Source organism: Dendrobates tinctorius, unplaced genomic scaffold, assembly GCF_039654945.1.
Source record: "Dendrobates tinctorius isolate UK_male_01 unplaced genomic scaffold, ASM3965494v1 ptg000054l, whole genome shotgun sequence".
NCBI lineage: Eukaryota > Metazoa > Chordata > Amphibia > Anura > Dendrobatidae > Dendrobates > Dendrobates tinctorius.
The window spans coordinates 12,220,613-12,233,055 of NW_027361722.1; the positions used below are offsets into that span (position 1 = coordinate 12,220,613).

Sequence of the window (12,443 nt, forward strand, 5' to 3'; positions counted from 1 at the left end):
TCCTCTCCTGTGTGGTACTGACTGCTGAGCCGTGTATCTAATCCTATCCTGTGTGATACTGACTGCTGAGCCGTGTATCTAATCCTATCCTATGTGTGATACTGACTGCTGCGCCGTGTATCTAATCCTATCCTGTGTGATACTGACTGCTGAGCCGTGTATCTAATCCTCTCCTGTGTGGTACTGACTGCTGAGCCATGTATCTAATCATCTCCTGTGTGATACTGTCTGCTGAGCCGTGTATCTAATCATCTACTGTGTGATACTGACTGCAGAGCCGTGTATCTAATCCTATCCTGTGTGATACTGACTGCTGAGCCGTGTATCTAATCCTCTCCTGTGTGATACTGTCTGCTGAGCCGTGTGTCTAATCATCTCCTGTGTGATACTGACTGCTGAGCCGTGTATGTAATCCTATCCTGTGTGATACTGACTGCTGAGCCGTGTATCTAATCCTATCCTGTGATACTGACTGCTGAGCCGTGTATGTAATCCTCTCCTGTGTGATACTGTCTGCTGAGCCGTGTATCTAATCCTATCCTGTGTGATACTGACTGCTGAGCCGTGTATCTAATCCTCTCCTGTGTGATACTGACTGCTGAGCCGTGTATCTAATCCTCTCCTGTGTGATACTGTCTGCTGAGCCGTGTATCTAATCCTATCCTGTGTGATACTGACTGCTGAGCCGTGTATCTAATCCTCTCCTGTGTGATACTGACTGCTGAGCCGTGTATCTCATCCTCTCCTGTGTGATACTGACTGCTGAGCCGTGTATCTCATCCTCTCCTGTGTGATATTGTCTGCTGAGCCGTGTATCTAATCCTATCCTGTGTGATACTGACTGCTGAGCCGTGTATCTAATCCTATCCTGTGTGATACTGTCTGCTGTGGGTCAATACTAAGAACATATCCAAGGACAAAATCTATAAAATGTGAGAATTTCCCTGGAGATTGAGAGTGACAGCCGATTCTGCAATTCTTGAGGATCCTGGACAAGGAGTTAGTGATTCTCATCCCCCATATAGTTTGAGCTGCGCAGTGATGGGAAGCAGCGCAGGGATGAGATGCAGCGCAAGGATGGGACGCAGCGCAGGGATGGGGCGCAGGGCAGGGATGGGACGCAGGGCAGGGATGGGACGCAGGGCAGGGATGGGGACGCAGGGCAGGGATGGGACGCAGGGCAGGGATGGGACGCAGGGCAGGGATGGGAGGCAGGGCAGGGATGGGACGCAGGGCAGGGATGGGGACGCAGGGCAGGGATGGGACGCAGGGCAGGGATGGGACGCAGGGCAGGGATGGGACGCAGGGCAGGGATGGGGACGCAGGGCAGGGATGGGGACGCAGGGCAGGGATGGGACGCAGGGCAGGGATGGGACGCAGGGCAGGGATGGGACGCAGGGCAGGGATGGGACGCAGGGCAGGGATGGGAGGCAGCGCAGGGATGGGAGGCAGCGCAGGGATGGGAGGCAGGGCAGGGATGGGACGCAGGGCAGGGATGGGACGCAGGGCAGGGATGGGACGCAGGGCAGGGATGGGACGCAGGGCAGGGATGGGACGCAGGGCAGGGATGGGGACGCAGGGCAGGGATGGGACGCAGGGCAGGGATGGGACGCAGGGCAGGGATGGGACGCAGGGCAGGGATGGGACGCAGGGCAGGGATGGGACGCAGGGCAGGGATGGGGACGCAGGGCAGGGATGGGAGGCAGGGCAGGGATGGGAGGCAGGGCAGGGATGGGAGGCAGCGCAGGGATGGGAGGCAGCACAGGGATGGGAGGCAGCGCAGGGATGGGACGCAGCGCAGGGATGGGACGCAGCGCAGGGATGGGACGCAGCGCAGGGATGGGACGCAGCGCAGGGATGAGACGCAGCGCAGGGATGGGACGCATGGCAGGAATGAGATGCAGCGCAGGGATGGGACGCAGCGCAGGGATGAGACGCAGCGCAGGGATGGGAAGCAGCGCAGGGATGAGACGCAGCGCAGGGATGAGACGCAGCGCAGGGATGAGACGCCGCGCAGGGATGGGAAGCAGCGCAGGGATGGGAAGCAGCGCAGGGACGGGACGCTGGGCAGGGATGGGACGCAGCGCAGGGATGGGACGCAGGGCAGGGAGGGGACGCAGGGCAGGGAGGGGACGCAGGGCAGGGATGGGACGCAGGGCAGGGATGGGAAGCAGCGCAGGGATGGGAAGCAGCGCAGGGATGGGATGCAGCGCAGGGTTGGGGCGCAGGGCAGGGATGGGACGCAGGGCAGGGATGGGAGGCAGCGCAGGGATGGGAAGCAGCGCAGGGGTGGGACGCAGGGCAGGGATGGGACGCAGCGCAGGGATGGGACGCAGCGCAGGGATGGGACGCAGCGCAGGGATGAGATGCAGCGCAAGGATGAGATACAGAGCACATTACATGGGAGAAAGGCACAATCAGTGATTCAAGCTTCTCATCTCCTCATCCGGCCCCATTACCCCAGATCAGGCTGTTATCAGGGGGCCTCGGACCTTCGGCTCCAGTGATGGGTACAAGACATTGTGGACAATTGTATCTTCAGCTTTGTGGGAACAGTTTGGGGAAGTCACTTATCTGCCTCCATAACACTGCCCTGTGCACAAGCTCCATACAGACATGACTGGGCGAGAGCCCGGACCTCAGCCCCACTCAACAACTAGACCGGAGATGGTGACCCCGGCCTCCCCCCAACATCAGGGTCTGACCTCACTAATGATCTTCTGGATGAAGGGAAAAATTCCCACAGACGCCTCCAAAATCTTGTAGAAATCCAAAATAGCAGGAGCCGTTATATATCTGTAGAGGAGCGACTCCATATTAATGTGTATGGATGTAGGATGGGGGGTCAGGAAAGATTCTGGAGGGCAATGTGGAGGGGGGCACATACTTTTCTCCATTTAGTGTACACAGTATAATATTAGCAGTTATCATAATAATCCAGAAATGATCATAGATCTCATTATTGGGTGTTGAGGCAACAAGAAGTGACAACCATTCCACAGGATAGCTAATACTATCCATATCAGTGGGGGTCCGACTGCTCAGACCCCCAACTGATCACCAGAGAGGGGGCCTTGTGTTCCTCTTAGGTAAATGGAACAGAGGTTGAGCTTGTGTGCGGCTTCTCCAATCATTCTGCTGATCAGTAGGGGTCTCAAAGGCCGAAGCCCAATCAATCTACAATGGTATCTACTACTACTTTAAAATAAAAAAAAATTCTACATTGTTATAATATGGATTTTTTTTCAACTTTTTATATTTATTATTCCACTTTTTATATAACTGTTTTATTACCAAGGCGCTAACCCTAACTCTAGCCCTATTGTACCCAACCCTAAGTATACCCCTAAAATAGGACTAACTATAGCCATAACAATAGTCCTAATGCTAACCATAGCCCCAACTCTAACGATAGCCCTAAGCCTAACTCCAGCCCTAACCATAGCCCCAACTCTAACGATAGCCCTAGCCACAGCCCCACCTCTAACGATAGCCCTAACCACAGCCCCAGCTCTGACGATAGTCCTAACCACAGCCCCAGCATTAACGATAGCCCTAACTACAGCCCCAATTCTAACGATAGCCCTAACCACAGCCCCATCTCTAAAGATAGCCCTAACCACAGCCCCAGCTCTAACGATAGCCCTAACCACAGCCCCAGCTCTAAAGATAGCCCTAACCACAGCCCCAGCTCTAACGATAGCCCTAACCACAGCCCCAGCTCTAACGATAGCCCTAACCACAGCCTCAGCTCTAAAGATAGCCCTAACCACAGCCCCAGCTCTAACGATAGCCCTAACCACAGCCCCAGCTCTAACAATAGTAATACCACAGCCCGAACTCTAAAGATGGCCCTAACCACAGCCCCAGCTCTAACGATAGCCCTAACCACAGCCCCAGCTCTAACGATAGCCCTAACCACAGCCCCAGCTCTAACGATAGCCCTAACCACAGCCCCAACTCTAAAGACTAACGATAGCCCTAACCACAGCCCCAATTCTAACGATAGCCCTAACCACAGCCCCAGCTCTAACGATAGCCCTAACCACAGCCCCAACTCTAAAGATAGCCCTAACCACAGCCCCAGCTCTAACGATAGCCCTAACCACAGCCCCAACTCTAAACATAGCCCTAACCACAGCCCCAGCTTTAACGATAGCCCTAACCACAGCCCCAATTCTAACGATAGCCCTAACCACAGCCCCAGCTCTAACGATAGCCCTAACCACAGCCCCAACTCTAAAGATAGCCCTAACCACAGCCCCAGCTCTAACGATAGCCCTAACCACAGCACCAACTCTAAACATAGCCCTAACCACAGCCCCAGCTCTAACGATAGCCCTAACCACAGCCCCAATTCTAACGATAGCCCTAACCACAGCCCCAGCTCTAACGATAGCCCTAACCACAGCCCCAACTCTAAAGATAGCCCTAACCACAGCCCCAGCTCTAACGATAGCCCTAACCACAGCCCCAACTCTAAACATAGCCCTAACCACAGCCCCAGCTCTAACGATAGCCCTAACCACAGCCCCAACTCTAAAGATAGCCCTAACCACAGCCCCAGCTCTAACGATAGCCCTAACCACAGCCCCAACTCTAAACATAGCCCTAACCACAGCCCCAGCTTTAACGATAGCCCTAACCACAGCCCCAGCTTTAACGATAGCCCTAACCACAGCCCCATCTCTAAAGATAGCCCTAACCACAGCCCCAGCTCTATCGATAGCCCTAACCACAGCCCCAGCTCTAAACATAGCCCTAACCACAGCCCCAGCTTTAACGATAGCCCTAACCACAGCCCCATCTCTAAAGATAGCCCTAACCACAGCCCCAGCTCTAACGATAGCCCTAACCACAGCCCCATCTCTAAAGATAGCCCTAACCACAGCCCCAACTCTAAAGATATCCCTAACCACAGCCCCAACTCTAACGCTAGCCCTAACCACAGCCCCAACTGTAAAGATAGCCCTAACCACAGCCCCAACTCTAAACATAGCCCTAACCACAGCCCCAGCTTTAACGATAGCCTAACCACAGCCCCAACTGTAAAGATAGCCCTAACCACAGCCCCATCTCTAAAGATGGCCCTAACCACAGCCCCATCTCTAAAGATGGCCCTAACCACAGCCCCAGCTCTAAAGATGGCCCTAACCACAGCCCCAGCTCTAACGATAGCCCTAACCACAGCCTCAACTCTAAAGATAGCCCTAACCACAGCCCCAACTCTAAAGATATCCCTAACCACAGCCCCATCTCTAAAGAAAGCCCTAACCACAGCCCCAACTCTAAAGATGGCCCTAACCACAGCCCCAGCTCTAACGATAGCCCTAACCACAGCCCCATCTCTAAAGAAAGCCCTAACCACAGCCCCATCTCTAACGAAAGCCCTAACCACAGCCCCATCTCTAACGATAGCCCTAACCACAGCCCCATCTCTAACGATAGCCCTAACCACAGCCCCAGCTCTAAAGATAGTCCTAACCACAGCCCCATCTCTAAAGATAGCCCTAACCACAGCCCCAACTCTAAAGATAGCCCTAACCATAGCCCCAGCTCTAACGATAGCCCTATCCACAGCCCCATCTCCAAAGATAGCTCTAACCACAGCCCCATCTCTAACGATAGCCCTAACCACAGCCCCATCTCTAAAGATAGCCCTAACCACAGCCCCATCTCTAACGATAGCCCTAACCACAGCCCCATCTCTAAAGATAGCCCTAACCACAGACCCAGCTCTAACAATAGCCCTAACCACAGCCCCCTCTCTAAAGATAGCTCTAACCACAGCCCCCTCTCTAAAGATAGCTCTAACCACAGCCCCATCTCTAAAGATAGCCCTAACCACAGCCCCATCTCTAAAGATAGCCCTAACCACAGCCCCAGCTCTAAAGATAGCCCTAACCACAGCCCCATCTCTAAAGATAGCCCTAACCACAGCCCCATCTCTAAAGATAGCCCTATCCACAGCCCCATATCTAAAGATAGCCCTATCCACAGCGCTAACGATAGCCCTAACCACAGCCCCATCTCTAACGATAGCCCTAACCACAGCCCCATCTCCAAAGATAGCCCTAACCACAGCCCCAGCTCTAACGATAGCCCTAACCACAGCCCCATCTCTAAAGATTGCCCTAACCACAGCCCCATTTCTAAAGAAAGCCCTAACCACAGCCCCATCTCTAAAGATAGCCCTAACCACAGCCCCATTTCTAAAGATAGCTCTAACCACAGCCCCATCTCTAACGATAGCCCTAACCACAGCCCCATCTCTAAAGATAGCCCTAACCACAGCCCCAGCTCTAACGATAGCCCTAACCCTTGTCTTGTGGATCCCTCCTATATACAGGAATATACCTGGACATTTTAACTAATCACAACGCAGCTTTCAAGTCCAACACGAGAAATAAACGCTGGGCTGCGATGGGCGGCAAACCGAGTTTGTCTCTTAGACAGTTCTTATATATATGCCTCGTTGTGTTTATTCCGCCCCTTCTGCGTCAAATATCGTTTATAATTTTTATTATTTTAGTATTTGTATTGCTTTGTGGTCCCTTTTAGTTGCTGACCCCCTGAACCAGCACCGGCTGCTTGAACTCCATTGTGATGTGATAATCAGGGCAGATGAGGGGCTCCGCTCTGACACAGATACATGTTGGCAGCAGGAGATGAGGCACAATCTGTTCAGATGTTTAAAAGATGAAGTCCGGACCCCCCTGCCGCAGCCGCCACCTGATTTAAATACTTGTCGGCCTTCGGCAGTTCTCCTGAAGGGGCCTCCAGTCCGGCTCCCATAGCTTATTCTAGTTCTGGAGATTTCCCCAACGACGTCTCTGCAGCTGGAGATACAAGGACGCTATCCAGAAGAGCCAGACTCCATGGATGACAAAAATGATGGGGATTGGGGAAATCCCCCTTAGCTCTTTTCTGTGCCCCACGTACATATAAAAAGACAGAAAACCCACAAAACAGATGAAAAGGAAAGAAACAAAATGTAGATGTTCAAAAAGTTTAAAACAAAGTTGTAAAATGGACCAGTTCAAAGCTAGAGCTGAAATTTAGGTATAAACAACATCAATACCCCATGGACACTAAGAGGTGATCGATCTACTAGTGACGGTGACGATGAATCTGAAGGCTCTAACCATGAACCAAAGTGATTTTCAGCTCTAGAAAACACAAAACATCCACTGATTTTCTAAGACTCCAGGGAGTTGTAGGCAGAGCACTCTGTGGCTCCACAACCTGTTTAGACCGATTCCCTTATAAAATAGGGATCAATTTTACCTTTACCACTAGGAGGAGCTCCCTGTATACAGAGATACATGATAAGATCCTGTCTGCAGTCACCACTAGGGGGAGCTCCCTGTATACAGAGATACATGATAAGATCCTGTCTGCAGACACCACTAGGGGGAGCTCCCTGTATACAGAGATACATGATAAGATCCTGTCTGCAGCCACCACTAGGGGGAGCTCCCTGTATACAGAGATACATGATAAGATCCTGTCTGCAGTCACCACTAGGGGGAGCTCCCTGTATACAGAGATACATGATAAGAGCCTGTCTGCAGACACCACTAGGGGGAGCTCCCTGTATACAGAGATACATGATAAGATCCTGTCTGCAGTCACCACTAGGGGGAGCTCCCTGTATACAGAGATACATGATAAGATCCTGTCTGCAGCCACCACTAGGGGGAGCTCCCTGTATACAGAGATACATGATAAGATCCTGTCTGCAGACACCACTAGGGGGAGCTCTCTGCATACAGAGATACAGGATAAGATCCTGTCTGCAGCCATCACTAGGGGGAGCTCTCTGCATACAGAGATACATGATAAGATCCTGTCTGCAGTCACCACTAGGGGGAGCTCCCTGTATACAGAGATACATGATAAGATCCTGTCTGCAGACACCACTAGGGGGAGCTCCCTGTATACAGAGATACATGATAAGATCCTGTCTGCAGCCACCACTAGGGGGAGCTCCCTGTATACAGAGATACATGATAAGATCCTGTCTGCAGTCACCACTAGGGGGAGCTCCCTGTATACAGAGATACATGATAAGAGCCTGTCTGCAGACACCACTAGGGGGAGCTCCCTGTATACAGAGATACATGATAAGATCCTGTCTGCAGCCACCACTAGGGGGAGATAAGATAAATCAATAGATATGTTACATAGATAGATAGGAAATGTTGAGGCTTCCATCACATCCTGGCTGCCCCTCTCCGCGTCTCGCTGTGACTCCAGCTCGCAGTAAATCTGCCTTTCAGCAATCAATAATAGATTGTTCCGTCAGCTGTCAGCACTTCGCTGAGTGATCCGGACGACGCAGCAGGATCATAGTAATTAATTACATTAACGAAGAGCCGTGCGCCTGACACTGGGCATTGATTACACACTGCTGCCTCAGCACTACTACTCCAGCCGGATGCGCGGGTTATTAACGTGCGCCGTCATCTCATTCTCAATGATGGAATCACAAGATTTATAAATATATTCCCGACTCCATGGAAAGATGTTTTTTTTTAAACCTTTCATGATTTCAAGCCGCTTCCCCCACAATATTGGGGTTGTTGTTTAGTTCTCATCTGTTGCCGTAGAGTGATGCAGCCATAGGGCAGAGTCCCACACCGCCTGGAGCCGCACTGACAGCACTTATGGCGTCTTTTCCAGGACCTCGCCCGCTTCTACAGACGAGGGATCTTTATTTTCTGAGTTCTCAATATCTGCTGCCAGTTCTGATTTTACTGGGACAATCCTGCAAATCTCAACCACAAAACCACAAGTCCCAACTTTGTAAGACAGGAAAAAGGGAGAGGTACTCTACCGAGTCTAGCGAAATGACAAAACAGATGAGCCTCTTCCCTAACCTCACCCGGTCCCTTATATGAGCCTGCACAGTAATAGTGCCCCTAGTGAAGCTGTTTAGGGGTACTATGGTACCCCTTATATACCCTCAATGTAAAATGATGCCCTAAAGATTCCCAACGCACATTATGATGCCCCAGTGCCCCCCCACACGGTAAGATACCCCCAGTGTTCCCAACACTATAAAGCACCCCAAAGTACGCCACACATAGTATGATGGCCCCTAACCCCCACATACATTTTAATGCCCCCACAGTATGATGCCCCATAGTGACCATTTCTCCCCAATTTTTCACCCCTCTATACCTCCTGAAAAAGTAAAGAATAATGACTCCCGTGGTGGTGGAGCGGGAGCCGAGGCTTCCACCATTATATTCTGCTACATCATTGCTCCAGAGACGCAGACACAACTGAAAAAGGAACCGGCTGCCAACAATCCGGGACAGCGCCCCCAATCCAGGACTGTCCAGCAGGACCCTTTAATCTTGCAGCCGGACCCGTCATACTCGGGACTATCTGGAGACACCACTCGACTCCGATCCTGCTCACTCTACTCCTACTTCAACCTTAGGATCATCTCCCAAAAACATCACCCCAATTATACTGTACCTGCCATGGCCGACCCCTGTGTTCTTTAGAAATATAGATTTGATAGAATTATTCGAAAAATTGAAAAAGTGAGAAAAATTGAGGTTAGCGTCCCTTTAAGGCCTGGATGTACTGCACATAATTATTCTAGAAAGTGCTGGAAGCTTCTGGAAGGAGTTCTGACAAGTGTCCCTTCTCCGGGTTCCTGTGCTGGTTAATAAGTGTCCGGACACAGCGGGACAAGAGTCACCGCCATCTGCCGACCTCCTGTCACAGAGAACGGGGCAGGCGAGACCCCCGCAGAGGCCAGCTGGACCGGCCGGAGGAATCCAGATCACTACAGGTATTGTGCCAGATAACCGGCTTTATGAGGTGTTACACAAAATTGAAGAAAAACGTCACAAAAAGGACGGAGAGCGCGGATCCGCCCGACTAGGTCTGGTCAGAAAGGCAAAATCCCCCTTGATGATAATAAAAACATCCGCTACGTGGACAATTTTTTTTTTTTTTTTTAAATTCACAAATAATTTCACAAATTTTCCTTTCTGTGGTTCAGTAAATCTGTCTGCGATGGGAGGAAGAAAAATGATTGTAGATTCCACTGGGTCGGAGCTAAATGATGTGGACCATGGACCGGTGATGGGTGAGTAGCGCTACACCAGAGTCTCGGCATCCATTTGGGTCTTTGGTTTCCAAAATGTCATCTCCATGATGGTCTTCATCTGTCTTGCTTCAGATTGGCGATGAGTCAAAACATTTGGATTCACATTAGCCGAATCAGGTCCATAAGGAGCCGAAAAGAAGAACTACTCGTCTTCACCAGGTCACAGCGTATCCAGGTCCACAAACCCACCGACCAAGCAGCTGTTCAATTTACATGGGACTTCTCAAAGACATAGCACGCCCCCTGCGGATATGAGCGCCCCCCCCCCATATTGCCAACTTACATATTTTGCAGTTTATGGTGGCGCAGTCCATGAAGGTCTGGAGCAGTCGGAATATTGACTGCGGGGATTATTGTAGAAACAGAGACAGAATCAAGTCAGGGGCCGATGGGGACGGAGGAGTAAAGAGAAATGCCAGGGACTTACACAGCCCCCATCCATTGTCCCCACTAGTAATAATTAGTATTTGGTCCTGACAAAGCTGCTTTCATTTTGATAGAAAGATGGATAAATAATTAGATAGATAATACATAGATAATAGATAGATAGATAGATAGATAGATAGATAGATAGATAGATAGATAGATAGATAGATAATAGATGATAGATATTAGATAAATAGATTATAGATAGATAGAAACAGTAAGCAAAAAGCAGCACCAAAAGAACACATAGCGTGCAAAAAAAATCCTTCCAGGCATGTACCAAACCTCATACTAGGATCCAAGAAAATGAAGGCAGCACCCCAAGGTAAAAATAGTGATGGTTTACTGGCCAATGTGCGACGTTTCGGTCCCAAGTGTGGACCTTTCTCAAGCCTTGAAGACCAAGGAGATCTCCAAACAACACAATGAAGACCAAGGAGATCTCCAAACAATACCATGAGGACAGAGGAGATCTCCAAACAACACCACGAAGACCAAGGAGATCTCCAAACAATACCATGAAGAGAGGGCTCCAAACAATACCATGAAGACCAAGAAGAGCTCCAAACAACACCATGAGGACCAAGGAGATCTCCAAACAACACCATGAAGACCAAGGAGATCTCCAAACAACACCATGAAGACCAAGGAGATCTCCAAACAACACCATGAAGACCAAGGAGATCTCCAAACAACACCATGAAGACCAAGGAAATCTCCAAACAATACCATGAAGACAGAGGAGATCTCCAAACACTATGAAGACCAAGGAGATCTCCAAACACCATGAAGACCAAGGAGATCTCCAAACAAAACCATGAAGACCAAGGAGATCTCCAAACAAGTTAGGGACAAGGTTGTTGAGAATTACAAGTCAGGGTTTAGGTTATAAAATGTATGGAGAAAGGTGTTTTGGTCAGATAATATCAAAATTGAACTTTTTGGCCACCAAGTTAAATGCTATGTCTGGCGCCAAACCAACACAGCTCATCACCCCAAGAACACCATACCCACAGTGAAACATGGTGGTGGCAGCATCATGCTGTGGGAATGTTTTTCAGCAGCAGGGACAAGGAAAATGGTTCAAGTCGAGGGGAAGATGGATGGTGCGAAATACAGGGATATTCTTGAGCAAAACCTGCTTGTCAGTGGTTTGAGACTGAGACGGAGATTCACCTTCCAACAAGACAATGACCCAAAGCATTCTGCAAAAGCAACACTCGAGTGCTGTAAGGGGAAATGTGTAAATATTTTGGAGTGGCCGAGTCACAGCCCCGACCTTAATCCAATGGAGAATCTGTGGTCAGACGTGAAGCTTGTTGTTCATCAGAGGAAACCATCTAACCTGATGGAGCAGTTTTGCCCTCCCGAGACCCCCAGTGTACAGGATTTTCCGGGGACCCTTTTTATGCCCCTTTATAACTGCATTATAGTAATTTGCTTACCTGCAGTGTGATTCACATGCAAACAAGATGCCAAGAGCAGCCCACGAGTCCCGGAATCTCACCTGCCGAGGGTGTTACGTCGCGCTGCCTGGAAGGAGAACAACAAGCGGCACAGCGCGGAGACACGGCCGATAATGAAATATTTACTCTGCATTCACATTAGGTGACATTCAGTGGTTTACAGCTTGTGAAAGAAGGAGGAGGCACCGCACACCACCGCACACCAGGACCATGTCATCAAGAGCTTTTCACTGACGAGAACCTCCAAGATACACCCAGAAATACGCTCCTCTGCCTAGGAACCAGCGCCATTTTAGGAATCAGTGCAGATCGGTGCAATGGAGAATTTGGTAAACTGTAAATTCCCTGGTGGACTAGAGGGGCTTACTGTAAATTCCCTGGTGGTCTGGAGGGGTCTACTGTAAATTCCCTGGTGGTCT

General features: G+C 50.3%; 1 protein-coding gene across 1 annotated transcript in view; it reads right to left on the minus strand.

Annotated features, from left to right (window-relative positions):
* The window catches only part of IGSF11 (immunoglobulin superfamily member 11), a 312,591-nt gene that overhangs the window by 24,927 nt on the left and 275,221 nt on the right, over nt 1–12,443 (minus strand). The gene's annotated exons all lie outside the window — the stretch shown is intronic.